At 50.9% G+C, this 24,048-nt stretch overlaps 5 non-coding genes and 3 pseudogenes across 5 annotated transcripts; all 8 read right to left on the reverse strand.

Annotated features, from left to right (window-relative positions):
• Positions 1 to 1,580: 1,580 nt before the first annotated feature.
• LOC115161655 (U5 spliceosomal RNA) lies at positions 1,581 to 1,697 on the reverse strand. Its single transcript, XR_003869352.1, has one exon. It is a non-coding gene; the product is annotated as a U5 spliceosomal RNA (small nuclear RNA).
• Positions 1,698 to 2,505: 808 nt separating this feature from the next.
• Positions 2,506 to 2,700, reverse strand: LOC115161543 (U2 spliceosomal RNA). Its single transcript, XR_003869287.1, has one exon. It is a non-coding gene; the product is annotated as a U2 spliceosomal RNA (small nuclear RNA).
• Positions 2,701 to 9,841: 7,141 nt separating this feature from the next.
• On the reverse strand, positions 9,842 to 9,958 carry LOC115161657 (U5 spliceosomal RNA). Its single transcript, XR_003869353.1, has one exon. It is a non-coding gene; the product is annotated as a U5 spliceosomal RNA (small nuclear RNA).
• Positions 9,959 to 10,530: 572 nt separating this feature from the next.
• Positions 10,531 to 10,708, reverse strand: LOC115161554 (uncharacterized; annotated as a pseudogene).
• Positions 10,709 to 13,113: 2,405 nt separating this feature from the next.
• On the reverse strand, positions 13,114 to 13,230 carry LOC115161658 (U5 spliceosomal RNA). The gene has a single exon (XR_003869354.1). It is a non-coding gene; the product is annotated as a U5 spliceosomal RNA (small nuclear RNA).
• Positions 13,231 to 14,144: 914 nt separating this feature from the next.
• LOC115161557 (uncharacterized) lies at positions 14,145 to 14,320 on the reverse strand (annotated as a pseudogene).
• Positions 14,321 to 19,995: 5,675 nt separating this feature from the next.
• LOC115161659 (U5 spliceosomal RNA) lies at positions 19,996 to 20,112 on the reverse strand. Its single transcript, XR_003869355.1, has one exon. It is a non-coding gene; the product is annotated as a U5 spliceosomal RNA (small nuclear RNA).
• Positions 20,113 to 20,769: 657 nt separating this feature from the next.
• On the reverse strand, positions 20,770 to 20,944 carry LOC115161564 (uncharacterized; annotated as a pseudogene).
• Between the last annotated feature and the right edge of the window lie 3,104 nt (positions 20,945 to 24,048).

Below are 24,048 nucleotides of genomic sequence, written 5' to 3' on the forward strand. Positions count from 1 at the left end.
ATGCCCCTCATCTCCTCCACCAGGGCACTCGACATTTCACTGTCCCCCCACTCCTTCCCACCTTCCCCCCTCTCCAAATCCCCCTCTGGGCCTTCCTTCTTGTCCTTCTCCACCTCCTCTCCCACTGCTGTCGCCGTCTCCTTCCTCGCCGCTCCCTTGACTCCATCCTCTTCCTTCCCCTTCTCCCCATCTTCTCCGACCTTCTCTCTCCTCTGCCCCTCTCCTCTCGGGGCCGCCATCTCCTTCCTTGGTGTCTCTCCATCTGGGCCCGCTCCTGTGTCTTGGTCCTCTTTTCCTCCTCTTCCCCCATCCCCTGCTCTCCCTCCAGCTGCAGACGCGTATGACCTGTGACGAGCCGGGCAATCCCGCCACAGGTGCGCAGACGAGCCACACCCGTGGCACGCCTTGGGCTCGTCACATTCCCTGGCCTCGTGCTCACCCGATCCGCAGAATCTGCACTTCCTAGTGCTGCACGAGGCCACGGTATGACCGTAGGCCATACAACGCCTGCAGAATGGAGGCTGACGGGCGTAAAATAACGTCCCCCTGTCAGCCCCCAGGGAGAACATTGCAGGAGGATGGAGGAAGCCACCCAAACCCTTAGGGTCCTCCCTGAGCAACGCCTGGAATCCTCTCCTCCCATTCCAGAAGCCCAGGGAGTCCCTGAGGAGCCTTGCTGAGGATACATTGTCCATATACCTCCCCAGAAAGGCCCTCACCTCCTCGTCCTTCACATGCGGGTTGTACAGATTCACTGTCACCACCCTGAAATTGCTCCTTGCAAGGCTTGAAACTTCGTAATGGCCCATCGGCTTATCTCCTCCCACTTCTCTCACCTTCTTCAAGACGTCGTCATGTTGCACCTCCGTGTAGAAGGTCACGTCGAAAGCTCCTTCCATCGGGTTCCCCTGGAGGCAAAAAACGTCCTTTACTTGCAGCTTCAGCACTCCCATTAGGATCGTCCTCCCGAAGGTTTCTCTCCCAGCCGGCTCCTTCTCCTTATCTCTCCAAGCAAAACGCACAGTATTCGCCAATCCCATCCCTGGGACAGATCTGTTTGAAGAATTGCGCGCCATCTCCTCCTGGATAATGGCGCGCTCAAAAAAATAATTTGAAAATTCGTTTCCAAACAAGAAAACTTATCGCCCTCCTACCTCCGACCTTCTGACTCAGGGGCACCTCGGTACCAAGCTTGATCTGAGCCAAAAGGCCGAGAAGCGATAACCCACAAATTGACCCCTGCACCCGCCGGGCCCCCGGGGGTCTCGGCAGACCTCAGCGGTTTGGCAAAAGTTGTCTCCTCCCCACCCGACGCTTCCCTGGTGACAGGCGGGTGTTTTTTTTAACAAGTCGCTAATGCGTCTTTAAGTCACTAGCTCTTTAAGCCTAGTGCGACTATTTGTTCAAAGCCCGGAAAACACGTCAGTCGTCGTCGGGCTTGAACTCAATTGCCCGAGCGACTACTTTGAGTGGAAAAATACGCCGGTCGGTCGGTCGGTCGGTCAGCCGGCTTCAAGTCAAACGCCTGAGCAAAAAGTCTCGGCGTCATCTCTGTCAATTTCTCTTGAAACAAGATACCGGGCTCTGCCAGAAGCAAAGCCCTTCCAAAAATATGTTGAACTCGTAAGTGTTCCTCTCCACGGAAGTCTTTAGTAAAAGGCGAAAGGCTTGTGCGTAATGAAGAGAAACCAGAGTCGTATGGAAGTCAGAGGTCGGGGCCCGAGACACACACTGTGCACTCTAGGCCGGGTGCCCGCGGGTGGTTCCCGAACCCACTCTTCCAAGTTTGAGGGCTGTGGGTAAAAATTCACAGACAGACAGACAGACAGACAGACAGACAATCCTGGTGAAGTGATTGTATTTTTTGGGGGGGTCAAAAACAGAGACAGACAGACAGACAGACAGACAGACAGACAGAGACAGACAGAGACAGACAGACAGACAGACAATCCTGGTGAAGTGATTGTATTTTTTGGGGGGGGTCAAAAACAGACAGACAGACAGACAGACAGACAGACAGACAGACAGACAGACAGACAGACAATCCTGGTGAAGTGATTGTATTTTTTGGGGGGTCAAAAACAGAGAGAGACAGACAGACAGACAGACAGACAGACAGACAATCCTGGTGAAGTGATTGTATTTTTTGGGGGGGTCAAAAACAGACAGACAGACAGACAGACACACACACACAGAGACACACACACACACACACACACACACACACACACACACAGAGACACACACACACACACAGAGACACACACACACACACACACACACAGAGACACACACACACACACAGAGACACACACACACACACACACACAATCCTGGCCAATGTTTTTTTTTTTTTAAGTAAAATGGCGGGAAAACGGGGGACCCCATGAAGGGGGCTTCGCCCTTGTTTCAGTTTGGATGATTCTTCTTTTTTCATTCCTTCTCTTCTTCTGCTAGCTGTTTTACATAGCTTTGTGTATTTCTTTTTCCTTGACAATGAGAGAAAAGTGTTGCACCGTTCCCGGAGGTACTGCAATACCGGGTCGATGCGTGGAGCGGACGGGGCAAGCCCCATTTCCGACTCCCTGTTCGAAAAATCCATTTAATATGTAGTCCCCCGATGGGGGACATATCAGATATTAAACTGATAAGAACAGATGATTAAAAGATTTTATTACTGTTCAAAAACATAAGCATAATAAACAAACCATCAACAATCATAATCATAATCATCTCTACAATTAACATCAATACAAGGCATTTGAAATTTCAAAACAAATGAAACCCAAATTAAAACTCAGGGGAGCACCTTCCCTCCCTCTCAATACTCACTTAACCTGTTGGATTTACCCTAGGATAGGGGGCGCCACAGCGCATTTTGGAAAAAAATCGTTCCCATTTTCAACGGCCTACTAATCAAAGTCAGAAGCTAAGACATGCATATACTTATTTTATATGGATAGAAAACACCCTAAATTTTCTAAAACTGTTTGAATGGTGTCTGTGAGTATAACAGAACTCGTATGGCAGTCAAAACCCCGAGACCGATTGAACCAGGAAGTGGAAATCTGAATTGTGGACTCGACTTCACAGCCTTACCTATAAATCACAACGTAAAAAAATGAAAATTGAGCACTTTCCAGTGCTTCCACTAGATGTCCCCAGTCTTTACAAAGTGTTTTGAGGGTTCTGCGGTAGAAACTCAGTGAAAGAGACGATGTGGCAATTGGTCAGAGTAGTAGGGCCATGAGCATTGTGACGTCGGCGGCCGTGTCTGCCCCCACCTTTGGAAGCCTTTTGAAACACAATGACATCGTCCCACTCGAATCTGATTGGCTCTCTTGTTGAAACAGGCCCTGACGATTATTTTATACAACGTTTGACATGTTTGAACGAACCTAACTAACCGTAAACAGTCATTTTGCGTTAGACAGGTGCCGCGCACGGAACAACATTTGATTACAGCCTTAGGACGCGCTAACGACAGGAAGCTAATGGAACATAAAGCATGGACTTTTTCAACCGAAAATACATTTGTCATGGACCTGGGACATCGGGAAGTGTTTTCTGATGAAGACAACTAAAGGTGAGGGATTATTGGCGATATTATACAATATCAGATGTTACTTGCTCAAATGTTCAAAGATGGCGCCGAGCTAGGTTTTCGAGCTCAATTTCTGGGTATCGCATCCCATTTGATCTCAAAGTGTGATTACCCTGTAAAGTTAATTTAAAATCTGTTTTGACAGGTGTTTTCAAGAGATATTCATCTATAAATCTTAGATTGACAATATATATTAAAAAAATCGTTTTCGAATAGTAATTTATAAAATTGTAGCACTGTTTCCCGGGACGCATTATATGGGAAAATAGTTAGTCAACCTCAGGTGCCGATGTAAAATGCTGTTTTTATATAGAAATATGACCTTTATTGAACAAAAGATTGCATGCTGTGTGTAACATGATGTCCTAGGTGTGTCATCTGATGAAGTTTGTAAAAGGTTAGTGCTGCATTTAGCTGTTTTTTGGTTATATGTGATGGGTGTGCTTGCTCGGAAAATTCATATGATGCGACTTTTACAATGTACTCCTCTAACATAATCTAATATTGTGCTTTTCCTGTAAAACCTTTTTGAAATCGGACAACAAGGGTCGATTCAAGAGAGGTGTATCTATAAAACGATATGAGACAGCCCTATATTTGAAAAAAAAAAAATATTGAATTTCGTTATGCTAATGTCGCTAGGAGTTTTCGCTGGAAAATGATCCCGCTAACGGGATGGTAGGCTGAAGAAGTTTTAAACTACATACCTAAATCTCTACATTTCCCAATCTCCCCATACCTAACTTATTCCTTTTCCCTATTCCCTTCACCACAGTCCTAAACCCCCCTTCCACCTCTCCCGGGCAGCATGCTGCCCCCACTTCCTCTCCTCCCTCTTCATCCTCCCCCTGACATTTTCTTCCACCCTCCTCACTATCCCCTCCACTCCCCAATCTCTCCCTGTTTTTACCATGTTCTGTCTGGCTTCCCACAGCCCCCGTTTAAAAAGGCTTATGAGAAGCCATAGTAGAAATCTGTCCCTTACCGTCCCCCTCGCTCTCCCTACTCCTCTCTCTACCCGAGCCCACGACAAAATAAAATCCCCTCTTACCTTACCTAACAACACCCGTGCCCTAGCCCATACTACTCCGGCAAAGGCACAGTCCCAAAAGGCATGGCGCACTGTCTCCTCCCCGCCACAAGAAGGTCTTGGGCAGGTGGGGGATCGCGCAAAGCTATGCCGGTACATAATGGAACGCACCGGCAAACACTTGTGCCTGCACTCCCTCCCAGACCACCGCCGGGATACCCACCACAGGTGCCGGACACCCTCCCTGTCTGACCTCCTCGTACAGGTGCTTGTGGTCTAAACCTACTCGGGCAACTTCAACCTCGGGGTGCGCACGTAACCACTTGGCCGCATGACCAAAGTGCCACGGCAGCTGTTCCGCCCGAGGACCCGTGTTAGACCACACCATTACGCTTCTCGCCTGGTATGAGAAGAACACCCGCAGGAGGTAACCGGACGGGTGTACTACCGGATGAGCAAGCTCTGTCAACAAAAAAGAAACAAAAATTGAGTCCAGCTTGAGGGGGAAGTGTGGTACCCCCCTACCTCCCTCCCCGATGGGGCAAAGCATGCGTGCCCTGGCGACCCACTCGTACCTGCCACCCCACATGAACTGAAACACTAGCCTCACTAGAGGCCTCCTCAGACAAGCCGGCAATGGGTAGATGTACGCCAAATATAAAAGAGACGGCAATACATCCACCTTGAGGACCAGGACCTTAACTACAAAAGACAACGACCTAGCCCTCCACATCGCTAGCTTCCTCTGTACCACTGCGATGCCCATGTTCCAGTTCAGCGTCGCTGAGCCGGAGGTCTCAAAATGAACCCCGAGAATCTTCAGGGCCCCGTTACAGAGAGAGAACACCCCGGGCACATCCGTCCTACCACGCCATCTTCCGAAAAACTTAACGGAAGACTTTGTATGGTTAAGAACTGCTCCCGACGCTCGGGTGAAGTCCCCAATAATGGCAAGGGACCTTGTCAAGCACGAGTCCTTGCAAAGCAGCAAGGAAGTGTCGTCGGCGTACTGCGTCAACTTCACGCGCAGACCGCCACTTCCAGGGATTAACAAGCCTTCCACCCCTGTGTCTGCCCTAATAGCAGCCCCCAGAGGCTCCATGTACAGAACGAAGAGGAGAGCCGAGAGCGGGCACCCCTGCCTGACCCCTGACGAGAGGTCAAAAACGTCACCTATGTGACCGTTTACGCTAACCCGGCACCCCGCTCCGACATATAAAATACGGATCCATCCTATAAACTTTTCCCCAAATCCTAATCTACCTAACACTCTGAAAAGAAAAGATCTATTCACGCGATCAAAGGCTTTCGCCTGATCAAGCGCTGCTACCATTAAAGGCAGACCTCTATCTTCTACCCAAGCGATGGAGTCCCTAATCAACTGCAGGTTCCACCTAATAGAGCGGCCCTCTACCCCGCACGTCTGATCCTCATGAACGACGAAGGGAAGGGCTGTGCGCAACCGATCCGCTAGGACCTTTGCAAGTAGCTTGTAGCCTACACACAGCATGGTCAATGGCCGCCAGTTGCCAAGGTCTGTGGCGTCCCCCTTCTTGTAAAGAAGTGACAGCACTCCTACGGCCATCGATCCCCCCGGGAACCCCGTCTCGAGAATGGCCTTCAAGACTTCGAGGACCACCGGTCCGAGTATCTCCCAAAACTTGAGGTAAAACTCAGCCGGCAGCCCATCCATCCCAGGCACCTTCCCTTTTCCCATCCTCCTAAGGGCGCTCTCAACCTCTTCTAGGGAGATCTGAGCCTCCATCGCTTCTCTAATGTCCTCCGGCAATCGCCGGGACAAGTGTTCTAAAAACACACTTCCCTGCTCTACATCTACTTCCCTCTCCTTAAAGAAACTTCGGAAATGATCAGTTGTTACTCTGACCATCTCCTCCGGCTCTCTAGCTACACTACCATTTTCTTTCCTCACCCCGTACATTACCTTTCTACTCTGTCTATCCCTAACCGACTTAAAGAACATGGTGGAACAAGTCTCGTTATGTTCTAAAAAACCGCTATGCGCACGCTCCAGGAAAGCTCGAGCCTTCCGCTCCTGCAGCTCCCTGAGTTGCGCCTTCAGGGCAGTGGATCTCTCCCAGTCGACCGACCCGCCGAGGTTGCCTGCCTCGTACTCGAGTTCGAGCAACCTATGGATATGATCCACCTCCCTCCTTTCCTCCCTTTTTCTCCTCTTACAATATCCTATAATAAAGATCCTAATTCTTACCTTTACTAAGTCCCACCACTCCAACACCCCCTCGCACATGGACCGGAGGCCCTCAAGCCCCCGAAACACACCAATAAAGGCATTAACAAAGGCTTGCTCATCCAGCACCTCCCGATCTAACTTCCAATACCCCCTACCGAAGAGACAGACTGGAGAACTCACCTGCAGGAGCACCCCGTCGTGATCTGAAAAGAAGACAGGCAACAGCCTACCAGACAACTGACCCAAGGACCTGGATAGAAAAATATAGTCAAGCCTCCGCGCAACCCCCCTGGAGTTGCGCCAAGTGGGACCAGCCATTTTCGGAGCAGTGTGCAGGCCACCATCAACCAGACCATGGCAAGCCATTAGCCCGGTGATGGCGCCTGCACTGCTGTCCCCCCCAACCCCTAAATCTATATTAAAGTCTCCCCCTATCACCAACTGCCTATTTGTGACACACAGGGGCGTCAGACAGTCCACCATCTCCCTCCTGTCTGCCGCCACCTGTGGTCCGTACACCCCAACTAATCTATACCTACAATCTCTTAATGTGACATCCACCCCCAAAACCCTCCCCTGCATAACAACAAAAGTATCCTCAACCTTTACCTCCCTATTCCCAAACAAAATCCCTACCCCCGAAGAGTGAACCCCCCCTATACCCCAAACTGATTCCCCCTTATCCCACTCCCTCTTAAACCTCACAACATCCCCCCCATCCCTTAGGTGAACCTCCTGTAAAAAACAAAAATCAAACCCCACACCCTCTAAATAACTAAAAAAAGCCCTTCTTTTTATCCTATCCCTCAAACCCCTTACATTTAAACTAACAAAAGTAATTTTATCCATAATGAAAATATTAACAACAACCTACTAACAACAAAAACATAACAGGAGGCTCACCCGATGCTCCCCTGCTCCATCTCCTCCGACAGGGAAGTAAAAGTGCTCCCCCCGTCCGAAGGATACAGGTCCTCCTCATATGAGTCCACCTGCTCGCACACAGCTTGGGACATTCTGTTTCCCCCTTCCTCTAAGACCCCCAAGTCATCTGCCCATGACGCCGGGAAAGGGTTGGGGATGGAGGTTTCCGGCTTCTCTGAACAGCCTAGCGACCCTCCATCCCCAGGATGCAGAGATAGAGTAGAGGTTGTCATGTCCATTTCCTCTAGTGGTAAAGGGAGGGATGAGTCCTGTGAGGACAGGGGGGCCACTTCAGCGGCACTGTCTTTAACCCCCATCGCACGCTTGCCTGCCCCTTCCCCTAAGCCTCCCACCTCTTTCTGCACGTCCTTCTTCCGCTTTGTCCTCTTCTTTTTGCCGATGTAGGGTTCCTGCTCCAGCTCCGGGATCACCCTCCCTACTGATGGTTCCTCCCCATCCTGCCTGAGCAGCACACCGGAGTCTGAGGCCCACTCCCCTGCCCTTGACCCCAACACTGGAAGGTTTTCAACCATTTCTACCAGGGCCCCAAGCCCCTCCACCCCATCAAGTAATGAGCCCATCTCCTCCATTCCGCCACCCGCCTCCTCCATCTCCGGCTGCTTGTTAGCGGACCCCTCACCTCCTTCCACCGACGGCCCTGATGCCACCTTTTTCCCAGCCCTGGCACGTGGAGTGGGCGTTGGTGAGGACGGTCTCTCCTGCTCCTTCCTCTCTGAGTCTTTCTCCCTAGACCCAGGGTCCTTTTTCTCCAGTCGCTCCCCCGCAGAATCTTCTCCTTCCTTCCTCCCCGCCGCCGCCTCGGCATATGACTGCCGACGGGACGGACAGTCTCGGAACAGGTGCAGCCTACTACCACACCCATGGCACTCCTTCGGCTCCCTACAGTCCTTTGCCTCATGCTCCCCTGATTTGCAAAAACGGCATTTCCCCGTACTGCAGGCAGCCGTGACGTGTCCATACTCCCTACACTTCTTACAAAAAGGGGGTTGACGTGTGTAGAAAAGCATCCCCCTGTCTGAGCCCAGTGAAAAAACCGCCGGGGGATGGAGGAATCCGTCAAAACCTCCTTTATCTGGCCTCAGCAGAACCTGAAACTGGCGGCGGCCATTCCAGAACCCCAACGAGTCCTTCACGTACCTCGCCCCAGACGTCACGTCACAAAACCTACTCAGGAAAGCCCCTATTGCTATGTCCGCAACATGCAGATTGTACATGTGTACATTGATAGTCCTGAAGTTTGTCTTTGCCAGGCATGTTATGTTAAAAAAGGACAATGGTCTCTCCTCAGCCGCCACCTTGACTCTATCCATTACGACATCACACATACCTTCTGTGTGTAATGTAACGTCGTAGGCCTCCTCCATTGCATTTCCCTGCAGACACATCACTTCAGACACTCTTAGCTTCAGGGCCCCCATCAGCACGGCTCTTCCAAACGAATCCCTTGGCATTCTCGTTTCCTCTTCCTTCTTCCAAGCAAATCGGATCGTATTCTTCAGTCCAGTCCTGGGGACCGACCCTGCGCTGCTATTAGTGGCCATATCCTCACGGAAAAATGGCCTTAAATCCACGTTCTCACCGCAACAAATAGAACTGGATTCTCTCTTACGCCCTCCGGCCTTCGACCTTTGACTCAGCGGGCTTTGAGACACCACGGTGCCAAGCTAGATCTGAGCCAAAAGACCGAGAAGCGATAACCCACAAATTGACCCCTGCACCCGCCGGGCCCCCGGGGGTCTCGGCAGACCTCAGCGGTTTGGCAAAAGTTGTCTCCTCCCCACCCGACGCTTCCCTGGTGACAGGCGGGTGTTTTTTTTAACAAGTCGCTAATGCGTCTTTAAGTCACTAGCTCTTTAAGCCTAGTGCGACTATTTGTTCAAAGCCCGGAAAACACGTCAGTCGTCGTCGGGCTTGAACTCAATTGCCCGAGCGACTACTTTGAGTGGAAAAATACGCCGGTCGGTCGGTCGGTCGGTCAGCCGGCTTCAAGTCAAACGCCTGAAGAAAAAGTCTCGGCGTCATCTCTGTCAATTTCTCTTGAAACAAGATACCGGGCTCTGCCAGAAGCAAAGCCCTTCCAAAAATATGTTGAACTCGTAAGTGTTCCTCTCCACGGAAGTCTTTAGTAAAAGGCGAAAGGCTTGTGCGTAATGAAGAGAAACCAGAGTCGTATGGAAGTCAGAGGTCGGGGCCCGAGACACACACTGTGCACTCTAGGCCGGGTGCCCGCGGGTGGTTCCCGAACCCACTCTTCCAAGTTTGAGGGCTGTGGGTAAAAATTCACAGACAGACAGACAATCCTGGTGAAGTGATTGTATTTTTTGGGGGGTCAAAAACAGAGAGAGACAGACAGACAGACAGACAGACAGACAGACAATCCTGGTGAAGTGATTGTATTTTTTGGGGGGGTCAAAAACAGAGACACACACACACACACACACACACACACACACACACACACACAAACACAGACAGAGACACACACACACAGACACACACAGACACACACAGACACACACAGACACACACACACACACACACACACACACAATCCTGGCCAATGTTTTTATTTTTTTTTTTTGTATTTTTTTTAAAGTAAAATGGCGGGAAAACGGGGGACCCCATGAAGGGGGCTTCGCCCTTGTTTCAGTTTGGATGATTCTTCTTTTTTCATTCCTTCTCTTCTTCTGCTAGCTGTTTTACATAGCTTTGTGTATTTCTTTTTCCTTGACAATGAGAGAAAAGTGTTGCACCGTTCCCGGAGGTACTGCAATACCGGGTCGATGCGTGGAGCGGACGGAGCAAGCCCCATTTCCGACTCCCTGTTCGAAAAATCCATTTAATATGTAGTCCCCCGATGGGGGACATATCAGATATTAAACTGATAAGAACAGATTTTTTTTTTTTTTAGAAAATATATTTATTACATTCCAAAACCCAACAAAAATCTTACACAATTCAATCAATTCAAACACAAATTCCATTAAACATTTCAAAACTATTAAATAATAACCAAACCCAACAACCAAAAGTCATGGGAGCATCTTCCCTCCCCTTCCTACCTACAAACAAAAACCCATACCCACACAAAAAAAAATCAAGGAAGAACTCACCCCATCCCGACCGACGGGGACGCCTTCTCCACTCCTGATTCTCCCCCGTCGGCCGCCATCCCCTCTCCCCTGGATGCGGTAACAACGCCCGACCCATGCTCACCCTGCGTCCCGTACCCCACGCTTAGGTCCATCACCCTGCCCTCCTCCTGACTCCGGCCCGGGGACCCCACGCTCCCAAACAGGGAGCTTAATCCTCCCTCCATCGCCCAATCCTGGGCCATCCCTGTAAAGTCCAGCTCTGACAGGGGTGTAAAAGAGAAGGAAGAGGGAGCCCACGAGGGCCCTGCAAAAACCCCCTCCCCTCCCCCCTGATCTGCCTCCCCCCCTCTTTCTCCACACCTCCCCCTCAAGCTCTCCTTCCTCTTTGACTTCCTGTAATGTTTAGTAGCCGGCAAAAGATTTTCATATCTCTTCCACATCTTGCGACTTTTAATTCCTCCCATTCCAGTGTTCACCCAATCCTTCGCTCTCGTTACCTTCTCTGTCTCCTTACTTTCTATCTCCTTCTTCTCCACCGCCGTCTCCTCCCTCTCTGTTTCCTTCTCCATCTCTTTCCTCTCCACCGCCTTCTTCTCTTGCCCCTCCACTCTCATGTCTCCTTCCTCCTCCTGCTCCTTCTCTCCTTCTGCCTCCTGCTCCTCCTCTCCTTCAACCTCTCCTCCCATCACCTTCTCTCCTTCATCCTCCTGGTCCTCCTCTCTTTCAGCCTCCTGCTCCTCCTCTCTTTCAGCCTCCTTCCCTTCCGGTTCCACTATGTCCATTTCTTCCTTTTCCTCTTCTGCTCCTGCTGTCTCTCTTTGTTTCTCTTCCTGCCGTGTCTCCTTTTCCTCTGTGCCTGTTGTTGTTTCATGGTCTTCTCCTCTTCTTCCCCCATCCCCGGCTCTCGCTCCCCCCCAGCTGCAGACGCGTATGACCTCTGACGCGCCGGGCATTCACGCCACAGGTGCGTCAGCATGCCACACCCGTGACATGCCTTCGGCGCGTCACAGTCCCTCGCCTCGTGCTCCGTAGATCCACAATACCTACACTTCTTTGTGCTGCACGAGGCGAGGATATGACCATAGGCCATACAACGCCTGCAGAACGGGGGCTGACGTGCATAATACAACGTCCCCCTGTCAGCCCCCAGGGAGAACATCGCCGGCGGATGGAGGTAGCCCCCCAACCCCCCAGGGTCCTCCCTGAGCAACGCCTGGAATCCTCTCTTCCCATCCCAGAAGCCCAGGGAGTCCCTGAAGAGCCTCGCCGATGAGACATTGTCCATGTAACGCCCAAGGAAAGTCCTCACCTCATCGTCCTTCACATGAGGGTTATACATCTTAACCGTGACCACCCGGAAATTGGTTTTTCCCAGGCTGGTCACCTCGTAATGACCCATCGGTCCATCCTTTCCTACTTCCCTCGCCCTCCTCATCACCTCCTCATACCTGTCTTCTTTGTGGAGCGTCACTTCGTAAGCCACCTCCAGTGGGTTCGCCTGGAGGCACAACACTTCCCCCACCTCCAACTTTAGGATCCCAATCAATATTGTTCTCCCAAAGGTTTCCCTCCCAAACGGCTCCATCTCCTTGTTCCTCCAGGCGAACCTCACCGTGTTCGCTATCCCGATTCCAGGCATCTTGTTGGGAGCGTATCGAGCCATCTTCCAGACAAGAAAAAAGGTTCCACTACCTCGAAAAAAGCTCTCTTAAAAAGAAGCCGCTAAAAAATTCCTTTTTTGAAAATTGGAAAAAAACCTTTCCCACACTCCAAACCTTTCCTCCCTCCTGCCTTCCTTCGACCTTTTGGCTCAGCGGGCTCTGGGGCACCTCAGTACCAAGCTTGATCTGAGCCAAAAGGCCGAGAAGCGATAACCCACAAATTGACCCCTGCACCCGCCGGGCCCCCGGGGGTCTCGGCAGACCTCAGCGGTTTGGCAAAAGTTGTCTCCTCCCCACCTGACGCTTCCCTGGTGACAGGCGGGTGTTTTTTTTAACAAGTCGCTAATGCGTCTTTAAGTCACTAGCTCTTTAAGCCTAGTGCGACTATTTGTTCAAAGCCCGGAAAACACGTCAGTCGTCGTCGGGCTTGAACTCAATTGCCCGAGCGACTACTTTGAGTGGAAAAATACGCCGGTCGGTCGGTCGGTCGGTCAGCCGGCTTCAAGTCAAACGCCTGAGCAAAAAGTCTCGGCGTCATCTCTGTCAATTTCTCTTGAAACAAGATACCGGGCTCTGCCAGAAGCAAAGCCCTTCCAAAAATATGTTGAACTCGTAAGTGTTCCTCTCCACGGAAGTCTTTAGTAAAAGGCGAAAGGCTTGTGCGTAATGAAGAGAAACCAGAGTCGTATGGAAGTCAGAGGTCGGGGCCCGAGACACACACTGTGCACTCTAGGCCGGGTGCCCGCGGGTGGTTCCCGAACCCACTCTTCCAAGTTTGAGGGCTGTGGGTAAAAATTCACAGACAGACAGACAATCCTGGTGAAGTGATTGTATTTTTTGGGGGGGTCAAAAACAGAGACAGACAGACAGACAGACAGACAGACAATCCTGGTGAAGTGATTGTATTTTTTGGGGGGGTCAAAAACAGAGAGAGAGACAGACAGACAGACAATCCTGGTGAAGTGATTGTATTTTTTGGGGGGTCAAAAACAGAGAGAGACAGACAGACAGACAGACAGACAGACAGACAATCCTGGTGAAGTGATTGTATTTTTTGGGGGGTCAAAAACAGAGAGAGACAGACAGACAGACAGACAGACAATCCTGGTGAAGTGATTGTATTTTTTGGGGGGTCAAAAACAGAGAGAGACAGACAGACAGACAGACAGACAGACAGACAGACAGACAGACAGACAGACAATCCTGGTGAAGTGATTGTATTTTTTGGGGGGGTCAAAAAACAGAGACAGACAGACAGACAGACACACACACACAGAGACACACACACACACACACACACACACACACACACACACACACACACAGACAGAGACACACACACACAGACACACACAGACACACACAGACACACACAGACACACACACACACACACACACACACACACACAATCCTGGCCAATGTTTTTATTTGTATTTTTTTTTTTTTTTTTAAGTAAAATGGCGGGAAAACGGGGGACCCCATGAAGGGGGCTTCGCCCTTGTTTCAGTTTGGATGATTCTTCTTTTTTCATTCCTTCTCTTCTTCTGCTAGCTGTTTTACATAGCTTTGTGTATTTCTTTTTCCTTGACAATGAGAGAAAAGTGTTGCACCGTTCCCGGAGGTACTGCAATACCGGGTCGATGCGTGGAGCGGACGGAGCAAGCCCCATTTCCGACTCCCTGTTCGAAAAATCCATTTAATATGTAGTCCCCCGATGGGGGACATATCAGATATTAAACTGATAAGAACAGATTTTTTTTTTTAGAAAAAATAATTTATTACAATCAATACCATTCATACAATACAAATCAAAAATTTCCTTTTAAACATAAATCAATCATGGTATTTTTAATTCAACAAACAAACGAAAACCCAAACAAAAACTCAGGGGAGCATCATCCCTCCCCGTCATCCTAAACACTACCTTTCCCTATCTTCCCGTCCCTAATCTAAAATAACCCCAGCCCTAAACCCCCCTTCCACCTCTCCCGGGCAGCATGCTGCCCCCACTTCCTCTCCTCCCTCTTCATCCTCCCCCTCAAATCTCCTTCCACCCTCCTCACTATTCCTTCCACCCCCCAATCTCTCCCTGTCTTGACCATGTTCTGCCTGGCTTCCCACAGGCCCCGCTTAAAGAGGCTCATGAGAAGCCAGAGCAGAAACCTATTCCTATCCGTCCCCCTCGCTCTCCCTACACCTCTCTCTAACCTAGCCCACGTCAATACAAAATCCCCTCTAACCCTTCCTAACAACACCCGTGCCTTTGCCCATACTACTCCGGCAATGGCACAGTCCCAAAAGACATGGCGCACAGTCTCCTCCCTGCCACAAGAAAGTCTTGGGCAGGTGGGGGATCGCGCCAAGCTATGCCGATACATGGTGGAGCGCACCGGCAAACACTTGTGGAGGCTCAACCAATTCAGGTCCTTGAGCCTGTTGTCCAGACCCCGCGCCTGCACTCCCTCCCAGACCAACGCCGGAATGCCCACTACAGGTGCTGGGCTTACTGCCTGTCTGACCTCCTCGTACAGGTGCCTGTGATCTAAACCTACTCGGGCGACTTCAACCTCGGGGTGCGCACGCAGCCACTTGGCCGCATGGCCAAAGTGCCACGGCAGCTGTTCCGCCCGAGGACCCGTGTTAGACCACACCATTACGCTTCTCGCCTGATACGAGAAGAACACCCGCAGGAGGTAACCGGACGGATGTAGTACTGGCTGAGCAAGCTCCGTCAACAGAAAAGAAACAAAAATGGCGTCCAGCTTGAGGGGGAGATGTGGTACCCCCCTACCTCCCTCCCCGATGGGACAGATCATGCGTGCCCTAGCGACCCACTCGTACCTGCCACCCCACATGAACTGAAACACCAGCCTCACTAGAGGCCTCCTCAGACAAGCCGGCAATGGGTAGATGTACGCCAAATACAAAAGAGATGGCAATACATCCACCTTGAGAACCAGGACCTTGCCTAAAAAAGACAAAGACCTAGCCCTCCACATCGCTAGCTTCTTCTGTACCAATGCGATGCCCATGTTTCAGTTTAGCGTCGCTGAGCTGGAGGTCTCACAATGGACCCCGAGAATCCTCAGGGCCCCGTTACAGAGAGATAACCCTCCGGGCACATCCGTCCTACCACTCCATCTTCCGAAAAACTTAACGGAAGACTTCGCGTGGTTAAGAACCGCCCCCGACGCTCGGGTGAAGTCCCCAATAATGGCAAGGGACCTTGTCAGGCACGAGTCCTTGCAAAGCAGCAAGGATGTGTCGTCGGCGTACTGTGTCAACTTGACACGGAGACCGCCACTTCCAGGGATCAGCAAGCCCTCCACCCCTGTGTCTGCCCTAATGGCAGCCCCCAGAGGCTCCATGTACAGAACGAAGAGGAGAGCCGAGAGCGGGCATCCCTGCCTGACCCCAGACGAGAGGTCAAAAACGTCACCTAAGTGACTGTTTACGCTAACTCGGCACCCCGCTCCGACATATAATGTACGGATCCATCCTATAAACTTCTCCCCAAATCCTAACCTACCTAACACCCTGAATAGAAAGGATCTATTCACGCGATCAAAGGCTTTCGCCTGATCTAGTGCTGCTACCATTAAAGGCAGCCCCCTATCTTCTACCCAAGCGATGGAGTCCCTGATCAACTGTAGGTTCCATCTGATCGAGCGACCCTCTACCCCGCACGTCTGATCCTCATGGACGACGTAGGGAAGGGCTGTGCGCAACCGGTCTGCTAAAACCTTTGCAAGTAGCTTGTAATCTACGCACAGCATGGTCAACGGCCGCCAGTTGCCAAGGTCGGTTGCTTCCCCCTTCTTATAAAGAAGTGACAGCACACCAACAGCCATTGATCCCCCCGGGACCCCCGTCTCAAGGATGGCCTTCAAGACTTCGAGGACCACTGGTCCAAGTATACCCCAAAACTTGAGGTAAAACTCGGCCGGCAGCCCATCCATCCCAGGCACCTTCCCTTTTCCCATCCTCCTGAGAGCGCTCTCAACCTCCTCGAGGGAGATCTGAGCCTCCATCACATCTCTAATGTCCTCCGGCAATCGCCGGGACAAGTGTTCTAAAAACACATTTCCCTGCTCTACATCTATTACCCTCTCTTTAAATAAACCTCGGAAATGATCAGTTGTCACCCTGACCATCTCCTCCGGCTTTCTAACTATACTACCTTTTTCTTCCCTAACCCCATGCATTACCTTCCTACTCTGCCTGCCCCTAACTGACTTAAAGAACATAGCGGAACAAGTCTCATTATGTTCTAAAAAGCCATTATGCGCACGCTCCAGGAAAGCTCTAGCCTTCCGCTCCTGCAGCTCCCTGAGCTGAGCCTTCAGGGCTGTGGATCTCTCCCAGTCAATCGACCCGCCGAGGTTGCCTGCCTCGTACTCGAGTTCAATCAACCTTTGGATACGATCCACCTCCCTCCTTTCCTCCCTTTTAGTCCTCTTACAATATCCTATTATAAAGGCCCTAATCCTTACCTTAACTAAATCCCACCACTCTAACACCCCCTCGCACATGGACCGGAGGCCTTCAAGCCCCCGAAAGAAACCAAAAAAGGCTTCGACGAAAGCTTGCTCCTCCAGCACATCCCGATCTAATTTCCAGTACCCCCTACCGAAGAGGCAGACTGGCGACCCCACCTGCAGGAGCACCCCGTCGTGATCTGAGAAGAACACAGGCAACAGCCGCCCAGACAACTGACCCAAAGACCTAGATAGGAAAATATAGTCGAGCCTCCGCGCAACCCCCCGAGAGTTGCGCCATGTGGGACCAGCCATTGTCGGAGTAGTGTGCAGGCCTCCATCAACCAGACCATGGCAAGCCATTAGTCCAGTGATGGAGCCTGCACTACTATCCCCCCCTACCCCTAAATCTATATTAAAATCCCCTCCTATCACTAAGTGCCTATTTGTAACACACAGGGGCGCCAGACAGTCCACCATCTCCCTTCTGTCTGCCGCCACCTGTGGCCCGTACACCACCACTAATCTAAACTTACAATCTCTTAAAGTGACATCCACCCCAACACCCTCCCCTGCATAACCACAAAAGAACCCTCCACCTTTACCTCCCTGTGCCCACACAAAATCCCTACCCCTGATGAGTGCACCCCCCCTATACTCCAAACTGACTCCCCCTTGTCCCACTCCCTCCTAAACCTACTGATATCCCCTCCATCCCTCAGGTGAACCTCCTGCAAAAAACAAAAATCAAAACCCACACCTTCCAAATAACTAAAAACCGCCCTCCTCTTAACAAAGTCCCTTAATCCCCTTACGTTTAAACTAACAAAAGTAAAATTTAACCCCATGAAAAATTAAAATAAATAAAACAAATCAACCTTTACTCAAGAAAAAAACTAAACCCCAACCGAAAAACAAAAAAACAGGAGACTCACCCGATGCTCCCCTGCTCCATGTCTACCGGCGGGAACGTTGTCCGTACACCCGACGTGTCCTCCATTTCACCAACCCAGGATGCAGGAATGGTGTTTGGCACCGGGGTGCCCTGCATCCTGGGTCTACCCCCACACTCCTCCCCCTCCCCAGCGCTATAGCTGGTCTGAAAGAGGATAGGGGAGTCGGAGTCCCCAAACACAAAACTCCCCACCTCCTCATCCACCCAGCCCTGGGCCTTGTTAGGTGGGTTCCCCCCCACCAGAAGTTGAGGGTCTGGGGAAACCAGCGGCAACCCCGAGGTCTCTCCCGCCCCCATCAGTCTCTTGGCCTCCCTCTCACTGTCAGCCAGGCGCACCCTCCTCTTCGCCCTCTTCTTTGGTGATGGTGGTAGGGGAGAGATACCACCCTCTGTCCCCGCCAGATCCTCCACCATACCCCTCATCTCTTCCACCAGGGCACTTTCCCCCCACTCCCGCCTCCCCCCTTCCTCCTCCTCCACTGGTCCTTCCACCGTCTCCTTCACCACCACCCCCCCCCTCGCGCTCTTCTCTCTCAGGCTCCTCCACTCTCTTGCATTCCTCCTCTTCCTCTCTTCCCAGTTCTTTTGCTCCCATTCCTTCCTTGTCCGCCTCCACTCCTGTTGCCGCTCCTTGTTCCTCCTCCTCCTTCCTTGTGTCCTTCCCCTCGGGGCCTGTGCTCACGTCCTGAGCCGGCCTTCCTTCCCCTCCTCTTCTTCCCCCATCCCCCGCTCCTGCTCCCCCCCCAGCTGCAGACGCGTATGACCTCTGGCGAGCCGGGCACTCCCGCCACAGGTGTGCAGATGAGCCACACCCGTGGCACGCCTTCGGCACGTCGCAGTCCCCCGCCTCGTGCTCTCCAGATCCACAAAATCTGCATTTTTTTGTACTGCACGAGGCGAGGGTATGGCCATAGGCCATACAACGCCTGCAAAACGGGGGCTGACGTGCATAAAACAACGTCCCCCTGTCAGCCCCCAGGGAGAACATAGCGGGAGGATGGAGGTAGCCACCCTGTCCCTTTGGGTCCTCCCTGAGTAGGGCCTGGAACCCTCTCCTCCCATTCCAAAACCCCAGGGAGTCCCTGAGGAGCCTTGCTGAGGATACCTTGTCCATATACCTCCCCAGAAAGGCCCTCACTTCTTCATCCTTGACATGGGGGTTATAGACGTTTACTGTTACCACCCGAAAATTATTCCTCGCCAAGCTTGTGACCTCGTAATGGCACATCGGCCTTACAGCTAAAACTTATCTCACCTTCTGCATGATCTCATCATGTTTCTCTTCATTGTAAAAAGTCACATCATACGCTGCTTCCATGGGATTCCCCTGGAGGCAAAATACGTCCTTGACCGCCAGTTTCAATACCCCCATCAAGATTGTCCTCCCAAAGGTTTCTCGACCGGCTGGCTCCAACTCCTTATCTCTCCATGCAAACCTTACCGTGTTTGCCAGACCCATTCCAGGAACCGACCTGCTGTTTGGATTCCGCGCCATTTTCTCCTTGATAAAATGCGCTCAAAAAATTTGGAGGGAAAAAAAAAGAATCTTCCAACCAAAAAAATAAAAAATTCCTCCGCCCTACCACCTTCGACCTATTGACTCAGCGGGCTTTGGGGCACCTCGGTACCAAGCTTGATCTGAGCCAAAAGGCCGAGAAGCGATAACCCACAAATTGACCCCTGCACCCGCCGGGCCCCCGGGGGTCTCGGCAGACCTCAGCGGTTTGGCAAAAGTTGTCTCCTCCCCACCCGACGCTTCCCTGGTGACAGGCGGGTGTTTTTTTTAACAAGTCGCTAATGCGTCTTTAAGTCACTAGCTCTTTAAGCCTAGTGCGACTATTTGTTCAAAGCCCGGAAAACACGTCAGTCGTCGTCGGGCTTGAACTCAATTGCCCGAGCGACTACTTTGAGTGGAAAAATACGCCGGTCGGTCGGTCGGTCAGCCGGTTTCAAGTCAAACGCCTGAGCAAAAAGTCTCGGCGTCATCTCTGTCAATTTCTCTTGAAACAAGATACCGGGCTCTGCCAGAAGCAAAGCCCTTCCAAAAATATGTTGAACTCGTAAGTGTTCCTCTCCACGGAAGTCTTTAGTAAAAGGCGAAAGGCTTGTGCGTAATGAAGAGAAACCAGAGTCGTATGGAAGTCAGAGGTCGGGGCCCGAGACACACACTGTGCACTCTAGGCCGGGTGCCCGCGGGTGGTTCCCGAACCCACTCTTCCAAGTTTGAGGGCTGTGGGTAAAAATTCACAGACAGACAGACAGACAGACAATCCTGGTGAAGTGATTGTATTTTTTGGGGGGGTCAAAAACAGAGACAGACAGACAGACAGACAATCCTGGTGAAGTGATTGTATTTTTTGGGGGGGTCAAAAACAGAGACAGACAATCCTGGTGAAGTGATTGTATTTTTGGGGGGGGTCAAAAACAGACACACACACACACAGAGACACACACACACAGAGACACACACACACAGAGACACACACACACACACACACAGAGACACACACACACACAGAGACACACACACACACAGAGACACACACAGAGACACACACACACACAGAGACACACACACACACACACACACACACACACAGAGACACACACACACACACACAATCCTGGCCAATTTTTTTTTTAAGTAAAATGGCGGGAAAACGGGGGACCCCATGAAGGGGGCTTCGCCCTTGTTTCAGTTTGGATGATTCTTCTTTTTTCATTCCTTCTCTTCTTCTGCTAGCTGTTTTACATAGCTTTGTGTATTTCTTTTTCCTTGACAATGAGAGAAAAGTGTTGCACCGTTCCCGGAGGTACTGCAATACCGGGTCGATGCGTGGAGCGGACGGAGCAAGCCCCATTTCCGACTCCCTGTTCGAAAAATCCATTTAATATGTAGTCCCCCGATGGGGGACGTATCAGATATTAAACTGATAAGAACAGATTTTTTTTTTTGAAAAAATAATTTATTACGTTCAATACCATTCATTCTTTACAAAATCATATATTTCTTTCAAACTCAAATAATGGTATTTAATTTATAAAACAAAACAAATACCCCAAAACAAAACTCAGGGGAGCATCGTCCCTCCCCGTCATCCTACACACTAACTTTCCCTATCTCCCCGTCCCTAATCAAAAATAACCCCAGCCCTAATCCCCCCTTCCACCTCTCCCGGGCAGCGTGCTGCCCCCACTTCCTCTCCTCCCTCTTCATCCTCCCTCTCAAATCTCCTTCCACCCTCCTCACTATCCCTTCCACCCCCCAATCTCTCCCTGTCTTGACCATGTTCTGCCTGGCTTCCTACAGCCCCCGCTTAAAGAGGCTCATGAGAAGCCAGAGCAGAAACCTATCCCTATCCGTCCCCCTCGCTCTCCCTACACCTCTCTCTAGCCTAGCCCAAGTCAACACAAAATCTCCTCTTAACCTTCCTAACACCACCCGTGCCTTCGCCCATACTACTCCGGCAATGGCACAGTCCCAAAAGACATGGCGCAAAGTCTCCTCCCCGCCACAAGAAGGTCTTGGGCAGGTGGGGGATCGCGCCAAGCTATGCCGGTACATGGTGGAGCGTACCGGCAAACACTTGTGGAGGCTCAACCAATTCAGGTCCTTGAGCCTGTTGTCCAGACCCTGCGCCTGCACTCCTTCCCAGACCACTGCCGGGATGCCCACTACAGGTGCTGGACTTACTGCCCTCTGACCTCCTCGTACAGGTGCCTGTGATCTAAACCTACTCGGGCAACTTCAACCTCGGGGTGCGCACGCAGCCACTTGGCCGCATGGCCAAAGTGCCACGGCAGCTGTTCTGCCCGAGGACCCGTGTTAGACCACACCATTACGCTTCTCGCCTGATACGAGAAGAACACCCGCAGGAGGTAACCGGACGGGTGTAGTACTGGCTGAGCAAGCTCCGTCAACAGAAAAGAAACAAAAATGGCGTCTAGCTTGAGGGGGAGATGTGGTACCCCCCCTACCTCCCTCCCCGATGGGACAGATCATGCGTGCCCTGGCGACCCACTCGTACCTGCCACCCCACATGAACTGAAACACCAGCCTCACTAGATGCCTCCTCAGACAAGCCGGCAATGGATAGATGTACGCCAAGTACAATAGAGATGGCAATACATCCACCTTGAGAACCAGGACCTTGCCTAAAAAGGACAACGACCTAGCCCTCCACATCGCTAGCTTCTTCTGTACCACTGCGATGCCCCTGTTCCAGTTCAGCGTCGCTGAGCTGGAGGTCTCAAAATGGACCCCGAGTATCCTCAGGGCCCTGTTACAGAGAGATAACCCTCCGGGCACATCCGTCCTACCACTCCATCTTCCGAAAAACTTAACAGAAGACTTCGCGTGGTTAAGAACCGCCCCCGACGCTCGGGTGAAGTCCCCAATAATGGCAAGGGACCTTGTCAGGCACGAGTCCTTGCAAAGCAGCAAGGATGTGTCGTCGGCGTACTGTGTCAACTTGACACGGAGACCGCCACTTCCAGGGATCAGCAAGCCCTCCACCCCTGTGTCTGCCCTAATGGCAGCCCCCAGAGGCTCCATGTACAGAACGAAGAGAAGAGCCGAGAGCGGGCATCCCTGCCTGACCCCAGACGAGAGGTCAAAAACGTCACCGTTAACGCTAACCTGCCACCCCGCTCCGACATATAAAGTACGGATCCATCCTATAAACTTTTCCCCAAATCCTAATCTTCCTAACACCCTGAAAAGAAAGGATCTATTCACGCGATCAAAGGCTTTCGCCTGATCAAGCGCTGCTACCATTAAGGTAGAGACTTCTTATTCAGGATTCTGTTTATGTCTACCCCGAAGACAACGTGTGTTGAGTAAGAACTTCCTGTGATAACGGGAAGTGGTTAAAACAGCCTAGAGCTATTGTCATATGGTCAACCTGCATATAGTGAAAATCACGCAACTCAACCAATTCTTAAGGTAGAGACTTCTTATTCAGGATTCTGTTTATGTCTACCCCAAAGACAAAGTGTGTTGAGTAAGAACTTCCTGTGACAACCGGAAGTGGTTAAAACCACCCAAGAGCTATTGTCATATAACCTGCACATAGTGAAAATCACGCAACTCAACCATCTGTTACTCAGTCAATTCTTAAGGTAGAGACTTCTTATTCAGGATTCTGTTTATGCCTACCCCAAAGACAACGTGTGTCTATTCTTTTTGCAAAAAAACAAAAACACACACACACAATTTGGCCATAGGTACATATTGTGGGGCTTAGAGGCTTATACCGCCTTCAATAGTTACTTTCGTTCAAACGATTCAAGAACCGTCAGACCTAGAGCTCCGAAATTTTAGAAACCTGTTCTAGAGCTCAAGTCGATAGTGCACGGTGATTTATGGGGCTCTAGAAGGTTCTCTGACCGAGAAACCGCCTCGTACATTTGCAATATTTTCAATTCATTTTGAATATCACGGACATGGCGACATGTCCCAGAGTCGCAAGACTAGGTGCATTGAAACCGCCTCAGCCCATAGAGACGGACCCCAATGTCTCTGTCCGATAGCTCATTCAGGGACCCCGTAGTAACGCCCTGAAAAAGTGGATTTTCAGCACCAATTAAGGCCATTGCTCGGGCACCGAATGACCTATTGAGCCAAAACTTGGGATTCGGGGTCGCCTCACATAGGCCTACACATAATGTCAGAGCTGGACCCGCAGCTATAACGTAACTATGTATTTTATGTTTTTTTATGGTTAAAATTGAAAGCACTGTGAATTATGGGCCTTCTCTGACATATGTGATAGTTGGCTTCTATACGAGTTGGAAAAAGTGGATTTGGTGTCAGATGCTATCAGTTTGGTGTCAAAATGACATCTAATTGACTGATGGACGCTGACTGCTGGGTGACGAGCAATGGAGAGGAACCACAGTCACTGCCCGGCCATCCCGAGTTCATCGAGCCAGTCAATAATGCATTTCTGCAGTATTTTTGAGCATGCCTAAATTCGTGATGCTAAATGCCCATTGAATCATATTGCAAACGTAACGCGCAATATTGCAAATGTAACGCGCATTTGCAATATGATTCAACAGCAAAAAA

This window comes from Salmo trutta, chromosome 24, assembly GCF_901001165.1.
Source record: "Salmo trutta chromosome 24, fSalTru1.1, whole genome shotgun sequence".
Taxonomy (NCBI): Eukaryota; Metazoa; Chordata; class Actinopteri; order Salmoniformes; family Salmonidae; genus Salmo; species Salmo trutta.